The sequence below is a fragment of the Parasteatoda tepidariorum genome, chromosome 4, assembly GCF_043381705.1.
Source record: "Parasteatoda tepidariorum isolate YZ-2023 chromosome 4, CAS_Ptep_4.0, whole genome shotgun sequence".
NCBI classification, from domain to species: Eukaryota; Metazoa; Arthropoda; class Arachnida; order Araneae; family Theridiidae; genus Parasteatoda; species Parasteatoda tepidariorum.
Genome location: NC_092207.1, coordinates 97320044 through 97338148, shown reverse-complemented (window position 1 = coordinate 97338148; position 18105 = coordinate 97320044). Strand labels below are relative to the sequence as shown.

Here is an 18105-nt window from a genome sequence, read left to right as displayed (position 1 = left end):
AGAGTTTGGAAAATTTATTATATTTTTAGGGAAATTTCAAGTTTCAAATATTTACTATTAAGCCATAGCATATTTTCCAAAATAAACTCATTACACTAAAAAAAGTTGCAGGATGTGAACTAGGTTAGTCGACCGAAACTATTGACCACAACTGACAACCATCTTTTAGCGTAATAGTTAAATTTTTGGAACTTTTCCAAAATAACATGAATGATTGCTACAATGTTGAAACATATGATTTCATGCATTTGAAGAATTAAAAAACGTGTGTCTGACTTTTTCAATTGACAAATATATTCGAAACAGACTTGAAAAAGTAAAGGAAAATAAAATGGACTTATGTACACCAGCTTATAATATGGCCGGAAACAAATACTAAATTTTTCTGTTACCTTCCACCTTAGATTTCTTTTTATCAACAAGCAATAAAAAAATCCTTTTCATTAGTAAAATCTTAAAAATTTTGGTGTATAGTTGCCACCATTTACAATACAAAGAAAAAATATATGCAAGTAAAATAATAAATAAATAAAAAATAAATTTATATAACTATCGCATGAAAAATTAAAAAAATATGATTCTATGCAATGTAAATTATTTTAGTTTACCTCAACAGCAAAATTTGGGGCAACTAAACACCAAAATTTTTTACAGTGTACATTTTCCTGTAGTACAGTGCATCTATTTATTTTTCGTTTACTTAATATGATGTAAGAAAATAACTGTTCTTTTTTGATATTGCATTTCAAATTACGAAAAAATGCACTTATATTATTTCGGAGCAGCTGCTTGTACCAGCTATTAAAAAACGTCATACTTAAAATCAAATCAATAAAAATATCCGTAATAAATTAATTTCTAGTTGAACCCATACTCAAAGGAATCATTTCGTACTTCATCAAAATGTCGGATCCTTGAGAACATTTTATTTTGTTCTTAACTACATCGTTATAAAGATACTGATATCTTTGTTTGGAATCGTCCATTAGTACCCTTTATTATTTAGGAACGTCTTAACTGATTATTAATACTACTTATTTTTCTAGGGATCCTTTATTTTGACTAGTGCTCGATACAAGTTCATACATTTACTTTTTGCTAAATAAGCCAACCCAGAGAACATTCCCTTTTTAAAGGCACATTATCTGCTCAAACTCTGTTTTTAACCAAGTATTCTCAGTTTTATATAGTAGGCATTGTTGACAATGCAGTAAATTTTGCCGGCCACATTAAAGCTCTTGTTAGCGTTCACAATTCACAAAGATCTATCTAATACCCACACGTGTATAATAAACATGCTTCACAACATTAAACGACCGCCAAACACGAAACGAATAATTTCCCACGGACCCTCTCCATTGTTTTCTAACTCATAATTCACGAATCTGCATAAACAAACCACGTCAATTCCCAACTTTCATAAGAATATCTTCACGCGCATGCTCTATTTTGTTTACGAATCGTCTCCGAGACAAACAAATAAAAATCAGGAAAAAAAAAAAGATGGAAGAAATCCTGAAACAATCTTGGCCAATCTTATTAGTACCCCATGTAGCAGATACATCCTTTTTTCTTTTTATAGACGCGATAACCTTTCCTCAAGGGTTGAGTGTTAAGAGGGGGGAGTAGAGTGAAGCGTTACTTGTTCAGGAAAGGAAGAATTTGTCTCATATAAATTCTTCGGTCCCGATTGCTCCTCTTGCGAGACTAATCTAATAGCCTGTTTACTAACGGTACATCAAGCTTGGTTGCGCATTTGTGATTGTCTTAGGGATTGCTCGATCATCGCAGAGTTTCTTTTCACGTGAATTATTTGCTTGTTTAAGATGAAATATGCTTTCTTAAGAGAAGAACAGTGATCAATACGGATATGTGTTTACATCAGCCACAAAAGATTATGTTCAATGAATTTTCATACAATTTATTTTTTGCTATTTCAGATATGCTTTTTGACAGTTTTTTTTTAAAGGTACAAAATGCCAACTAATATTTTATTTTACAACAGTCGTTGAACAGTCGTTGAAACCCAATCCGGAAGACAAGGGGACTCCTGGATCAAGTATTGGAAGAAATTTTGCCTTCGTGGAGGGCTTTTTTGATGGAACTAACCCGCATTTGGGTTACATGGAGAGGAAAACCTCCCACGGCAAGCCCGATGGCAAGGGGACTCTAACCCATGATCTGCCTACCTTTGAGGATATTTCATGTCAGCACTGTGGTCAGTGCTGACTGAATTCATATCGACCAACCATTGCTGGGATTCGAACCCGGTTCCCCTCATTGGAAGGCGAACGCTCTAGCCATCACGGCTCTAACTAATATTTTAGTGTAAATATACTTTTGTACAACATTATAACAAATTTACAGTAATGTATAATAATCGCAGGCATCACATCTCCCAACTATCGCCAAGTACCTAGCCATGTTTTTCAAGACTGTCTTCTTACGGCCATGGAAGGAATACCAAGTTATTTTGGCCAGAGCCAGTATCCCGCTTTGCACACCACAAGCAACGATTCCACCTGGATGGATTTCAGCTACGAGATATTTAACATGCCATGTAGTGTAGACAAGCCGTTGTTTTGTTGGCTGCTAAGATCGAAATTCTCCGCTCTTTACCATATTTAAATACACATGCTGATCGATAAGCATCGTTTAATGTATGCCTTTACAATACGAAGTAGTTATAAAATAAATTTGCTATCACATATGCCCCCAGCAATCATACTATTCGAAGGAATGGAATAAAATTTTAAATACAGGTTTTTAAATGACATGTGCTCAAGAATAGCGTAAATAAAGTGCTCACAGCAACGATTACAGCAACATAACTTTTAAAATTCCAAATGGCAACACCTACTTTTTCAACGAAATGCGATCCAAAAAATGGAGTTGAAAATATTTTCAGCACTAATATTGACTGCAGTAGACAAATGTAGAGTGAGATCAATGTTTTCCACTTTTCATCTCATTACCGTCAGAATGCGCTTAGTTGAGAAGAATCACAGTACGTTTAAATTTATGAAATACTCTTTTTCTTCTTTGTCTGGCGCTATGTTTCATGCGTTTTCTTTATTCTGAGAATAAAGTTTAGATAAAAAAAGTAAATGCTGCTATTTAAAATTTATGCCATCATAACTGTAACCAGAAGAACCAGATAATTGTTTTCAACACTATTCCTGGTAGTGTACCTTATAACGCGCGATTATAAAATTTTATTTTGTTATCTCGAACTGCAAATTGAGAAGTCATAGGCTGGCTATAGTCTTTTTTAATCATCCTATAAGCAAATAGAGCAAAAACTCTTCATCAAATGAAGGCCTGACTAGCAAGAACGATAATAAACATTTACTCACATTCTCAAATATTTTATGTGAATACGCCTATATTGACGGTAAAAAAATCCCTCTGCGTGATTTAAGAATCTAAACTGGAATTATTTTTTTTAATTATAAATAAAATCAGAAATATTTTTACAGTTCATTATTTCTTTAAATTGACTCATTACGATGCATCAGATTTGAGGATGCCAACTGTTGCGCTTTCTCAAAGATTAAAAAAGATGCAGAGAATTTAATACTAAATCTTTAAAGAATCACAAAATATCTGGAAAAAAAATCACGTTTACATATATTAGCATTACATGTCGCAAATTGGGAAAACCACTTTAGATCAAATATATTAAGCCATAATTTTGCAAAACATGAATTTTTCACATATTTAAAGCTGAAATTTTAAATACTTTTATTAAAAATTAATACATTGAAATTTTTTCTATATGCAGTAGTTTTAAGTTCAGGCGCAGTAATTTTATTACGGAATAAAATATAAATCATATTAGTACCTTTTTAATATTTTTTTTAAAAGGAACAAATTGGTAGTATTTAAATGGTTTCAATGATTTACATAATTACCAAATTTAGCAGTTTCTGTATAATCAAGAAACACAAGCAGATGCAATACTACAGGAGAAACTTATTGATTCAAATTCTATTTTTCTCCACTGGTAAGTTAAAATTTAACGTTCAGAGAAAATTTTCAAATGCTCAAAAAATGTGCTCAAGATGCCAAATTATTGCTGACAAATTATTGCATGGCCACTTCCACACAGCGTTATCTTAAATCTGCCTTAATCTTAATTCTGTCACAGTATTTTTGCATTTTGATATTTTGAAAAAAGTTTTTTAACATATATTACTTCGATGTTTACTCACTAAATGGGGGGTTTATCTAAACTCTTATTTTTCTATATTTTAAATTACCAATGAAAGTAAAAGAAAGCTTGCCATGAAGGTTTTATTTTTCTCGCGGTATAAAATCCTCTTAAGTTTCATTTAACAAGAGACAGAAGTAGATTTCCTGACGTATTCATCACCTTGAAGGAACTTCTCTTCATTACTTTCTTTTGCTGAAAACGTGAAACAGAGATACTTTAACCTGCTATATAGAGAATTCTTTTTTTCAAGGTGAAGTTCGATTGTTCTTTTAGAAAGGTAGCTCACTTTTATATTTAGATAGATAAGAATTAAGTATTGCAGCTCTTTAAAATTGTTATCACTTTGCGGGAAGAGATTGATCTCGGATTAATTATTGCATTTGAGTCTTGTTTAATGAAATCTTGAGGTCTGTTCCTTTAATATTTGATCTTTCCTTGTAGGATCTCAAATCAAACTTAAATTTAAGTCAGAAATAAAATTGAAAATAAAAATAAAAACAAAATGGGGAGATTAAATGCATATTGCACTGATATGCCTCTCTGGGCCACTGCGGTTTTTCGAGTTCTTTTAAATTTTTTTCTTAATTTATTTTTTATTTTGTTGGTAACTTTACGTTTTTAATTTCGAATGATTTGTTTTTTTCATTCTCGTCTGGACAGTTGAGAAAAGTCCTCTATTTTTGAGCTTATGAAATGAAGCATAAAATAAAAGGTAGGAAATAAAGCGAAAGAAGTTTTATATCATCCTGTATATCTTTCCTCTTCAGTTTGATATTATTCATTTAATATATCTGTACTAACTTTCGCCCAATGCCAAATTTCTCATCACGTGAGTTTTATTCATAAGACAAACGATTAAGAACTCTATTTAAAAATATTTAACCATTTTGGCGTTTCAATCTGTTATAAGTGACAGCAGAAACCATGATACATACGTGAATCAACTGTAAATAAATGAAATTTAATATCCTAATGATGAGATTTATTTCCCTTATTTCCAGGTGCAAATTAGAAAACCAGGAATCGTACCAGTGGTAGACTTTGTGAAAACAATCAGTAATTACAACAAAATTATCACAAAAAATATAATGCAAGTAGCTGAATGACTTTACTTCATTATTAAAATTCTTCACCAGTAATTGTCATTGATTCATGACTGATAAAAATTTAAATGCAAAAAGTGATAATATTTAGGCAACTTTCCTATAGATGAAAGAATGAATTGTGCAATTAAAAAAAAAATCAAACACTAGATACTGAAACTGATGTGATTGTTAGAACATTCTTACATTTCGAATTGACTTACGTATATACTAAACTCTCATATTAGTGGATTATATAACATGTCTTGAAAAGATAAATTGATACGTAAAACATAAATAGCGCAGTTAATACTGATTAACATCGCAAAAAAATGACTTGAATTTTTTTATTTGCTGAATAACGAAATCAAACTGTGGAAATGAGCCAAGTTTTTTAAATTGTACTGTTGAAATAGAATATTAAGCAAAACAAATGCGAATAATTTTGTGATGTTTGGTACCAAATTATTAAAAGATTTCGACTCATCATAGATAACGTCAAATTGTTTCCTTATTAGTTTCTGATAAAATATTGTATGATGCGTTTTAAGTTCTAAAGATTCTTCTATCATTTCTTGAAGGTCACAATAGCTTCTGACGGATGCTTTTTAATTTATATTGACTCAAACAAATTTAAATATTATTTAATTTTCATCCAAAGTTAATAAAGAAAATTTAAAAAAAAAACTTCCATAACTGTTGGGAAAGTTTTCGTTATGAGGCAAACAACTAAACTTATTTGAATCACCAAATAAGTTATTAAATCCTTATTTTCGTTGCATAGTTTGTTCATTGAAAGGGGATTAAATTTTTTCTTATATTTCCTTTAAAAAAATTGCATTTGATTGCAAAATTGCAAATTAGTAACTTAATTGAAAAGTTCAACAATTAACTTTTAAAGTTCTCTTGAAAATAAAAACTTTTATTAATTTTAAAATCGAATTTAGGTTTTTGTTTAGCTCTAATTCTGAGCTTTTCAAAAGTACTTTCAATGTGGAAAACCAATCTACTAAACCTAATGGGCTTTTAGTTCAAGAAATTATTTTTTTAAATAAAAGTGCGCGAAAAAATTTGTTTTTAAATTTTTCTATTTTTTATTTCTAAATAGGTCTAGAAATATTGATCTATAAAAGTATGAAAGGAAAAATGCTTTTTAATTAGTCAAAAAATAGATAGAATAGTTTAAGAGTATCAAAAATATAAATTTTGGAAGAAAAAATTCAGATTTTTATTTTCACTATTTTTAGTAAGTAAAGTAGTTTTATTATTTATAAAGCATACGCACAGATATAAAAGAAATAGTTTTATGCTTATTCATTAAAGTATAATGCTTTTTTAAGTACTCGTCTTTGTTAAAAACGGTCTTCGCTGTTCAACGAACTTAGTACTTTTCTAGCCTAAATAATCACATAGTTAAAAAACGTGCAAGCACAATAATAGGGCGAAGAACACTCATGAACTCTTGCTTTGTTCTTGCTGTTGGAAATGTTCCCAATATGAATAAATATTTTTTTCATCTTTTTTTTTTGTTGGAGAATACAGTCCCACCGCCCACGGATCTTTTCTGTGTTTGCGCCACTGAGTTTAAGTACTCAACTCTAACACAAAACAGATTGGTATTGACACCGTAATAATCACAGTTGACACAAAATAGACAATCATAAACATTATAAATCTTGGAATGTAATATATCTTACACGGAATTTTAGAGTAAGAACAAAATAAGATACCTTGGAAAATTAAACATAAAAAATCCAATTGAAACATATAGCCTAATTCGCCGAAATGCAATTATGCAATTTTTTTTCATGTATAATAAAAACGAATGTTGAAGGCGATGTCCTTCACAATAAATCTAGAACAATAAGATTTTTAGTGTTATCACTATCTTCTAGACCCTTTTTCAGTAATTCTACTGGAGAACAATTTGTTTTTTGTTTTCTGTTGTCAAAGAATTTTGAACGGATATTACTCGTTGATACTTTTGTATCACTCCATTTCAAATCTGCAATTGGTTTCTCCCACCAAGCTATTTTCTTTATGACACTTTTTGTCCATTTTTTTTTGTCGCTATGCCCAAGTTAAAAAGCGTTATATATATCAGGAGGTCGTATAAATGTTACAACTAGTAGGGGGCATTACGACTTCTAGGAGAGTTAAGACACCTCGTCAAGATTAAAATTGCAAAGGTATCCGTGTTCGGAAATGTAATACGCCGCTAGGAGCGCTTCCCTATCCTGAACTGATTCTCCTTGTGCTTCTGAACAGGTCCTGAGCCTCGTAGGATGACAATTCAGAGCATGGGTTCATATACATTTTTAATCCTAATGATGCGCCCTAACTTCCGCTAGAAGCTATGTGCAACATTTGCGTGGTCCATCCTGCTATATATAATAGGGGAGAGTGGGGTCAATTGTAACAGGGTACGATTGTAACAGAGCAAAAATTTCGAGTGTCGGGTTCTAGATTTGGCTCCTAGGTGGCGCACAAGGTGCATTTATCAAATCTACATGTACACCCCTGATGGCAACCATTTTTATGTACTTTTGAAAAAGTTACATCGCAAAAGATATTTTCACGCNAAATTGTACATTTTGACAAAAAAATGGATTAAAAATAACATTTAAAAAAGTCTGTAGCTTTCCATAAAAACAATTTTCAGATTTCGAAATCTCCACGCATAGATTAGGTATGGTTAAGTATTTATACAAGCAAAAATTTATTCCCCAGTCTTAAAGTTTTTTCAGAGTGCCGTCAATGCAAAAAGGATCGAGAAACACTGCTCAAACGCATAAGGCATGGGACAAATTTACAAAAAGTTTACTTTTATACAGTGGCATCAGAGACACTGGTTTGCTGTCTTAGAAAGTATGGCGATCTAAATACGAATTTTTTTTCATATATAAAACACCAGTGGGTTAAAAATGCTTTAATTCTGATTTATTATAAAAATTCTTTTGCATCGAAAAGCTGATCTTTCAAAATTCGGTTGTTTTTATAAATGGGTTTAACCTTTGTGAGAGCTTTATACCTAAATATACTCCTCTTCCCTAAAATGGATTCCCCCCCCCAAAAAAAAAGAAATAATCTATAATTTCAAGTTTTAAATAGTTATGAAATAAAAATACTGAGATTAACTTATTTTTGTCTAGACTGATTGACTAAGATCGAAGTAAAAGGAAGATAACTGAATAATTGTAGAAATCTGTTAATTCCGGAATTGTCAACAATATTTGTCAAAATTCAAATGTTTGGCGGAATGAAAGGGAAAATAGTTTCAGTATTATTGATATTTTAATTGGATTCTTCTATTTTAATAGTTATGAAAAAGAAAATGAAGTTCACGCAAGTAAGTGAAAAGATAATGAAATTGACAACTAAAACGAGAAAGACTAATTCGATTTGGGAAATCTAATGTTGAGAGATCTAATGTTTATAGATAATGATTTGAGGAAATAGCTCAATAAATTTACCTTTTATTGAAAATAAATTGTTAAAAATGGAAATTGATGGTAAATTTCTTTATTAAATGTAAGCTGTTATAAAGGGAGACTAATTTGATTCAATGGGTGCCTTATGTTTAGACATATGAATACGATAAATTCATAAGACATTATATTCGAGATAAATATCGAGTAAACTTTTTATTCTTTAGTGAAAACGTAATAAATAAAAATAAGAAACATCAGAAAACTGCTAAGAGAATATAATTTCTCACTAAAATTTGAGTTAAATAATTGGAACGCATGCGCTGCTTTGTAACGTTCAGGTCTGTTGCCGTCATGCTGCTCTAAACTCGAAATTTAATGCTGCTATAGAGCTATGCTTGGAATTAAAAAAAAGAAAACGAGTGAATAACGAGAGGAAGAAAGTTCATCAGATAGCTCTGAAGCCCCTATTTATTTAAAAAAATTACCATTGCGATAATCTAGACTAAATAAAATAATATTCTATAATTACAAATGACGACAATACAGAAGGCAGTATTAAATTACTCTAAGTATATTTTTTCACGCATGCTTAAATATTTCTGGCAAGTGCAACTTTGGAAAGAAACGCATGGGGAAATGAATTCAGCAAATGCACGCGTTCCCTTTTATCTAATCTACATTGTAGATAAGATTCAATAAATTATATATAGATTATTATGCATATTATATATATTCTATAGAATAAACTACATCTAAATACCTATTCAGTAATACAATATATACTAATACAATATATAATCTATTGAGCAATTAAAGTTGAAAATTGGAAAACTATTCTGAAGGTGAATCGATTTAAGATTTTTTAAAATCCTTTGAGGAATAATTTGGGCACAACTATAAATGAATCTTATTTTTATAGTCTGATAACTAGGTCTCGTAGTCTCTCCTCTGCCACAGCTTTATGCTTATGCGATCACCAAGTCCATTTTAATTTATGGCAAAAATATAATTCTATACATTTATAATAGTTTTGATAATGAGTCAAAAAATTTTTTCAGCAGCCCGTGTTATTTTTGTGATTTAATCTAACATCACAATAAGCATTTTCTAATTAAAGAGAAATGCAGAGTTGCATATTAAATGAAAAAAGTTTTTTAAGTCCTTTTATAAAACCATAAAAATTAATTAATATTAAATGATAAATCAAACAAATTCTTACGCTTTTATATTATATTTGGTACAAGAGGAAAGGACATTGAAGAATTTTATAAGAACATCATTTCTATATTCCATGTTTTTCTTGGCTCAATCTAATTTTTTATTTTAACATAATGATTTTTTTGGGAGATTTAAATATTGTGTAATATCATGAATATTATACGTATAATAATTTTAACTGCAATACTCTTAGTAAACAAAAGATAAAATATTTAAATAGTTTTTCTCAGTTGAAATAAATTCCCCAACTTTGTTTTTATTTTAATGCAAATTGGAATTATAAATAGCTGTAAAATAGCAGTTTAAGGTAGAAAATATAAATAGCCGTTTAATGTAGTCACAATCAAAGCGACTCTCAATTATTGATACGTTTCGGAAAACTGCTTTAAGTTACATCAGCTATCATACACATATATCACAAAATTAACTAAATAAAAAAAAATCTTACAACAGAATTAATGACATTATGGAAAATTCGTATACGACTAAATATAATATTACTTTTCAGATATAACAATAATTTTATTTAATAAAAAGTTAGGTTTCGAATTTGAAAAATAATATTTTCAATTTATAAATGAAAAGCTTGAATGCATTATAATAAGCCACAACACTTCCAAGGGGACATTTGTTACAACAAACTGTTCCATAGTATTGTTTCAAAGCAAGTTTCTGAAATTCACAATACACATAAAAATATTGCCTACAGGGGAATCTTAGTATCTGTAGAAAAAACTCTTGAACAATTTCAAAACGTTTATCATTATATTGTCCCAAGCCTTTCAAATGAATGATGAGCTTAATGAAATATATTAAGTAAAATTTTATCAGAGTTGGAAATATTTATCAAAAAAGATTTAGAAACATCAAAAAAGCAGATTTAGAAACATTTTCTTAAAAAAAGGAGATTCAGAAGCATTCATCATAAAAGCAAATTTAGAAGCATTTATCATAAAGAAGATTTAGAAATATGTATCATAAAGGCAGGTTTAGAAACATTTATCATAAAGGCAGGTTTAGAAACATTTATCATAAAATCAGATTTAGAAACATTTATCATAAAATCAGATTTAGAGACATTTATCATAAAATCAGATTTAGAGACATTTATCATATAATCAGATTTAGAGACATTTATCATATAATCAGATTTAGAGACATTTATCATAAAATCAGATTTAGAAACATTTATTAAAAATGTAAACATCGATAACTTAGTTTAAAGACTGCAAAATCATAAGTTCAAACTTCTTATAACAGGTTCAAAAAAATTGAAATATTGCGTGTTTTTGAAATGTTATCTAAGATACTAATCCACCTAGCTCTTCAAATACTGAATTCACTTAAACAAAAACCACTCACTGTAATTACTAAATTATAAACATTAAGATTCCTAAGTCAATTTATAAAATCGTGTCATTTATATAAATTCTATTTTTATATTATGTATTTTTATTAATCTCAAACAAATTATATAATAAAAATTTACCTACTATAATTAAAAGATTTTTTTAACATTATAAAACTTATTCATAAATAATTTAATCGATAGTTAATTACCAAAACTGGTTTAAGCTACCAAAATTCGCCAATGAAAATAATTGACAATATATAATAAATACTCGTCAATAAGTCGTCAATGACTTAAATTTTATGAAAAATGGGAGTTAAAAAAGAAACTCTAAAGTGGATATACGTTAAATAAACATTCTGAAAACCATATGCTGGAAAACTTCAATAGTCTTTTTACGTTCTACATTTGACTAAGAAAAAAAAAATACTAAAAAGACAGCTTTATGCAGCAGAAACGTGCAAATAAATGAAAGGCCGATAAATTTGTAAACAATAGAAAAAAAGACTCACCTCCACAAAAGCAGCCGAATGGGAAAATAATGTAGATGAGTTTAAACACTTATCACAGCTCTTAGAAAGCAAAGCTGAAAAGAAAAGTGAAGTTTTTGTCTACTTAGGGCGTGGAATGGACGTTCGAAAAAAAGATTCTTTTTCTTTAAATCTCTCACCCCCGCAAAAGGTATGAATGTCGAATGGTCACCTTTACTGACCACCACGATGAGGGTCTTGTTCTTCTTTCAGCCGGCTGGAATCGTTCCCATGTAGATGGATGCTGGTTGAAGAAAGAGATGAAATGACCTGCTTTCCACTGCAGCGGGTGAATAATTGAGAGGACGTTTTTCCCGTCCTGCACCTCTGCTCGACGGAGGAGTGGCCTATCCGCCAATCAGCTAAAAGGGGTATTAAAAGAAATATGTTGAGAGTGTAGTGGCTCATTCACAAAAATTGCACGATCGGTAGCGTTTTTGAATTTTTAGTTTTTGTTTAAAAGTGAAAAGTTTCAACTGTGTCGAAGAGTTTTTTTTTCCCCTCCTTAAATTGGCTATAAAAATAATCGATATTAACATTAAGCTATTCGAGAATAACTTGTAAGAAAAGGAGCTTCTTAAACAGTTTTATTTAATTTAAGATTTTATCTTTTGCAGAATAAAGCTATTTTGCATTCTCAATTTTTTTTGGGATTCAATTTTAAATTTCCTTTAAATATTTGTTTCAAATAATTTAGTTTGACTGCGTTGCAAAGTCGATCTGTTGAATGTATTTTAAAAATTATACATTTTAACGCTAAACTATTTATATTAAAAAAATTAGTATATTTTTGAATCAAGATTTTATTGTCTTTACCTTTCTGCCGATTTGGTCTTAAATGTAATTAAATATTACTCTAAATTATTTATAAAAATTAGGGTTCATTCGAATTGAAGTTTTATCGTCTGTCGAATAAGGCTCCTCAACCTTTTAAAAATTTTCTGCTGCAGTTTTAAACTGTTTCAGATTACTTAGCCTCCTTTTTCAACTAAAATTGTAATTTTTATCTTCTTGCCGTAATAATAATAAATATTTTAAATAAATATGTAAAAAATAAATATTTTAAAGATATTTCTTCGAATTAAAAATTTTATCGTCTGCAGATTAAGACTGCTTTATATTTAAAATTTTTTCGCTCCAGTTTTAAATTTTTTTATATGTTACGGCGAATTAGAATTGGAATGTTTTGGCTCAATAGAAATTTTTTTTGTTGAGCTTGTTTCAAAGTAACACATTTTAACTCTAAACTATTTATAGTAAAAAAACCTCTAAAAATAAATTCTTCCAGCACAGATTTTACTTTTGAATATAAAATAACTTCTAGCTTTTTAAATTTTTGCCCCCGTTTTTAATTTCTTTTTGCAATTAGTTTTCAACAAAAACTGACAACTTTTAACGGAGTTTTTTATTTTTTATTTTGGTGATTTGAACATACAAAGAATTGGTTTTAGAAGCAAGTTGTTTGCAATGTTTTGAAGTCGGTGAAATTTTAAAATTCGACACAGCTCAAAGTGTGTGTTTAAGAAAATGGACTTTGATTGCGATTTTCAAAATTCTCTTATGAGAAATGTTCCTTTTTTTTTAAAAATAAACTAATGAATCCAAATAAATTTGTATTGGGATATCGTCCATTTCCACAAATCGTTTGGTACATTGAATTAAATTTCAGTCCTTATTTTGAAAAGAACTTAAAAGACAACTTTTGTTTTATAAGGTTACTATGGGTGGTATAAACTTATAATTGTTGTAATAAATGTACGTTCTATGAATTTGGAATTTCAAAGCTCACTCTATCATTTAGAGTTCTGAACGCGAAAACAATGCCTGAAAAGTTACATCTGTAACATAGCTAGCCACCTCAATTCCGAAGTCCGGGACTTCGCTAAGTAATTATTATGCTTATTATTTAAAAAAAGTAATCAAAAGTAAGTAGTCTTTATCAGGAGAATACTTACAATACTTGAATTTTATTTTTTTACAATTATTATTTCAGGCAAAAATGACATATGAGAAGACTAAGCTGTAGAAGATTTTATCCATTTACAGACTCCTCTCTATATTACTTTTTTTCCGTACAGATGACATCCGTATTGAAAACGACTCTCCTTTCAATAACTCAAAAAAAAAAAAAAAAAAATAGGCTACTATTAATTTAACCCTCCAATGTCCAAGCAGCAACTTATGTGTTACATTAAATATCGGGAAATCAAGTAAATTACTGTAAAAATATTGTTCTTTTAAAAAAAAGTCGCAAAATTTTTATACCTAAAGCAAAATTTCAAAAAAAAAGAAAAAAAATGATCTCAGAGTAAAGATATTGAGAAATAGAAAGTTTTCTCACGAACGCATTTATTATATTTCCTGAATATAAATTAAATAGCTATTATTTATTAATTAATAAATAATTAAAATTTATTATTTGATTAAGTAGTTATTTTAATCAAATAATTAGTTGTAATTAGTTAATGATCAATTAATGATAAATAAAAGTAATGTAACAGTTTTATTTTGGTCTCTTGCAAAGTACAACTCGTGAGTGGGATTTAAATAAAATAAAATGAATAAATTAAAAAAAAAACTCTTAACTAAACTCGTATTGTCTTTGATAAAATTTGAGCAGTGATAGCACCCTGATTAAGGCACTGAGCTGCTAGCATGGATTAGACCGGTTCTTTTTCTAATGGTGGCTTGAAGTTAATTCAGATTCTGATGGATTAGTTTCATATTGTCTGGGTGTGAAGGTGGTCAGTACGTAATACTGACCATATTTTCAGAGTTCATGTTAATAGTATTGTAATTTTGAAGCCTTGAACTACACGAGTCCCTTGAACGACTATTTGTAGCGAGCAGTATTTTATTGATAAAGTGTAAAAGGACTTAATATATTAAATATATGAATATATGATTTGCTGAATTTTTGGAGATGAAAAAATTTTGCAAGCTAATGATGTACTTTTTGAAAATAAAATTTCGTCTTTATAAAAATTTCCTACTTAAGGACAGAGCAAAATTAAATATCTTAATAAATTTTTTTTTTAGAAATTTTCCCAAGGTTTTTTTAAAAAAAGTCGAAAGTAAATCACAAATGCTTTCATCAAAAGAAATAAAAAAAAAATTAAATAGAGGATCTGGAGTTTAAGACAGAAAAATTTGAAGTACATTTTGTACAAATATATGCATAAAAAAATTAAAAATGTTTTTCTTCAAAAAACGATAATTTAATTTTTATAAGCGTGTGATGTATTTTTAGAATACAAAATTTCACTGAAAAGAAAATTTTATATTCCGATGAATTAAGGATACTTTGCAAAGTTAAAAAAAAGATAATTAAAAATCTCTTTTAATTTTTTTTTAAAATGTAAAAAATAATTAAAAATGCCTTTTTTCCCTCGGAACTTACACAAAATGATTAATTTACCTTACGTTTGAAAAAGGTTACTGCAGTTAAAGTCAGAAAAGTTTAAATTTTTTTTTTTGCAAAGCATTTTTTAATTTAAGCAAGAAACCCTCAATTTTTTTTAAAAACACATATTGTAAGTTAAGAACTTTCTCTCAGTAGTGTAATGTTTAATGACAAACAAAAACTAGGAAATATAATTCTAATAAGCTACTTTTCTGTTAAAATTCAATGACCAGTTAAACTGTGATTTTAGTTTTCGTTCGTAAAATGAACTTATTAAAGCACTGTCAGCTGAAACGAAGTTAATTACCTTATTGAAAGTGTGTCTTTTATTCTCACGTGTTTAAAATACACGTTTTTGCCAAACATAGTGAAAGTGCATCTATCTATATAAATCCAGCGACGAAACCTGCCAACTCCCCTAGGCTATCATGACCTTTCCATTAACAGACAAAATAGCCGATGGTCTCACCTGACCTCGATTTAAACGATTCGCTTTCACCTGACCCTAAACAACGAAATTATGTAAGCGAGCAAGTGCACCAAACATAAAAAGTTAAGGACAAAGAATTAGGTTGAGCATCAAGTGTTTGGATGCTTAAGAAAAGTAAGAACAATAACAATAAAAAGAAAGAATTATAACCCTCAATAAAGTTACACGTGTTTGTGCTGAATTGGACGAAAAAGATACAAAAAATAGTGCAATCTGGTATTTTGTTTTTCTGTTATATTAAAGCAATTAACAATATTATCGATTAAATTATTTAAAAAGCAAACAAACATTCCGTGCTAAAGACAATCTAAGGAGGCTTCTTTTTTATTAATTTATGTTAATGCTTTGGTGATAATTATTAGTGGGAATATGAAAATACGAGGTGATGAAAAATGGAGTTAATTACTTAGAATAGGGGTAATAACACTTTTCAGGAAATGATAATATAAATATCAGCTCTATAAAGTGAAGTTAATTGCTTGAATGAAAATATGATTTCATATTTACGTACTTACAGCGCGCTTTTTTTGGGAAAGTTTATGTGAGCAAATCTCATAAAGTGTTAGTATAACACAAATATAAACTTTAAGCTTTAACAAAAATAAAGCTTAAATTTAATTTCAATACATTTAATTTATAACAGAAATTCAGTGAAACTTTTAGAATAAATTTATATTTCTGACTAGTGATAAGAATTAAAATAAGTTATTAAAAAATGTTTCTATAAATCTTAATAAATAATCTTAAAATTTCTCTATAAATCTTAATTGTATAAAATATATCTTCGAATGAAAAGAGCCAATGTTGGATATTCATCAGAGAATTTAACACAGTTTTTTTTATTTATTTCCAGTTATTTAAAAATAAAAATAGGAGGATAAAGTTGCATTTGAACGATTATTTGTTTACATCCTAAAATAATGACATCATTATATAAGTTCAGGGTAACCAACTTGCTCAACTTTGGGGGGTTCATATGGTAACGGTTTACCGGAAATTCATGTTTAAAAATTATAGTTCTTGTTGCCATACATTTAGTAATATATACGAAAAATGAAAAGGGTGAATTTACCCGAATAAATGGTTTTAACGCCATGTTCTAAGGTATTATGAAATATTCGATGAATTTTACCATATTTATCAAATTTTATCAAGCATTATAAAATCATATTTTATTGTTAATTTTAGTGAAATTATTATCATACAGCTTTGGTAAAAATTACCGAGCTTTCTGATGTTCCATTGAGCCTGAACCATGGTAAATCTTACCACATTCTGGTAAGTTTAACCATATTTTTTTCGTTTAATGTAATGATTTATTGAGTTTTTTAAATAATTTTTCAACTAATTTGAAGTGTTTTCTTTGGTTTTTATGAAATAATTTTGCAACAAAATGCCCTTTTTGGTACATGAAATAGAATAGAAAAATGATTTTTTCAGATTACTATGACATAACAGTTAGCTGTTAAAATTACAAATTAATTGAATCTTAGGTATTTATCAGAAATTTCTGAAGTTGAAACAATTAATCTAAAATCGACTTTAAGTCATAAAACTTTCCTTCGATAGTTAATTAATTTCCTTTAGCAATAAATAATCATGTATTCATATTTCCCATATTTCTTAGTATAATTTAAATATTTTTATATTAATTTAATTTTTTTTTTTACATAGAATAGCTACTTCACACGAAACAGAAAAGGTGGATTTTGCTCAATAACAATTAAATGAGTCTTTATTATGTTTTCAAGATTTATTTTTAAATATCAATTTTTCTTTCTTATTGAATGAATACATTAATTTATTACACAGCTTTTTTTTAAATAAAAGTACTTTTTTAATAATGCGTTTTAGTCCAGCTGGTCTGAAAATGCAAATTTTTCAAAAATATTTTATGTAGGGTATTTGTTTTGTCTTATTTAATTTAATAAATATGCGATAAAAGTATATGAAATTGAATAAAAATAAAGCGTATAGCTTTTTTATACACTCAATTTATGATATAATATCAATTATAAAGTTTCCAGAAACAATAATTTGAGTATTTTTTTTTATTAATAATTACGAACTCATAGAAATATTTTTTCATATACTTCCATAGAAAAAAAGATAGGAAGACATAACTATTTGGTAAATTTCAGGTTAATTACAACCGATTTATAATAAGTAAAAAAATAAATAGATAAATTAATATGATACCTTAGAGCATGGCATAAAAACTATTTATTCGGTTACATATACTGTTTTGTGTTTTACACTAAATATGGAAATAAGAAAAATCAATTTTGAATCTGAATTTCCGGTAAACCGTTACCATATAAACGGAAAGCATTTTTCTGACTAACGTTGATCTCTAACAAAAAAATGTGACAAAAATCTTTTTG

The 18105-nt window shown here is 28.5% G+C and overlaps 1 protein-coding gene across 2 annotated transcripts in view; it reads right to left on the bottom strand.

The window, feature by feature from the left end:
• Nucleotides 1–18105, bottom strand: part of LOC107452017 (very long chain fatty acid elongase 1) — a 115946-nt gene that overhangs the window by 49870 nt on the left and 47971 nt on the right. Inside the window, exons 3-4 of one of the 2 annotated variants that reach the window (XM_043042164.2) lie at nt 11969–12190; nt 11811–11884 (exon numbers count right to left, since the gene is read on the bottom strand). The gene's annotated coding sequence lies outside the window, so the exon portion shown is untranslated. Of the gene's footprint in view, nt 1–11810; nt 12191–18105 lie in introns of both variants that reach the window. The other variant, XM_071180219.1, reaches the window with a different exon arrangement.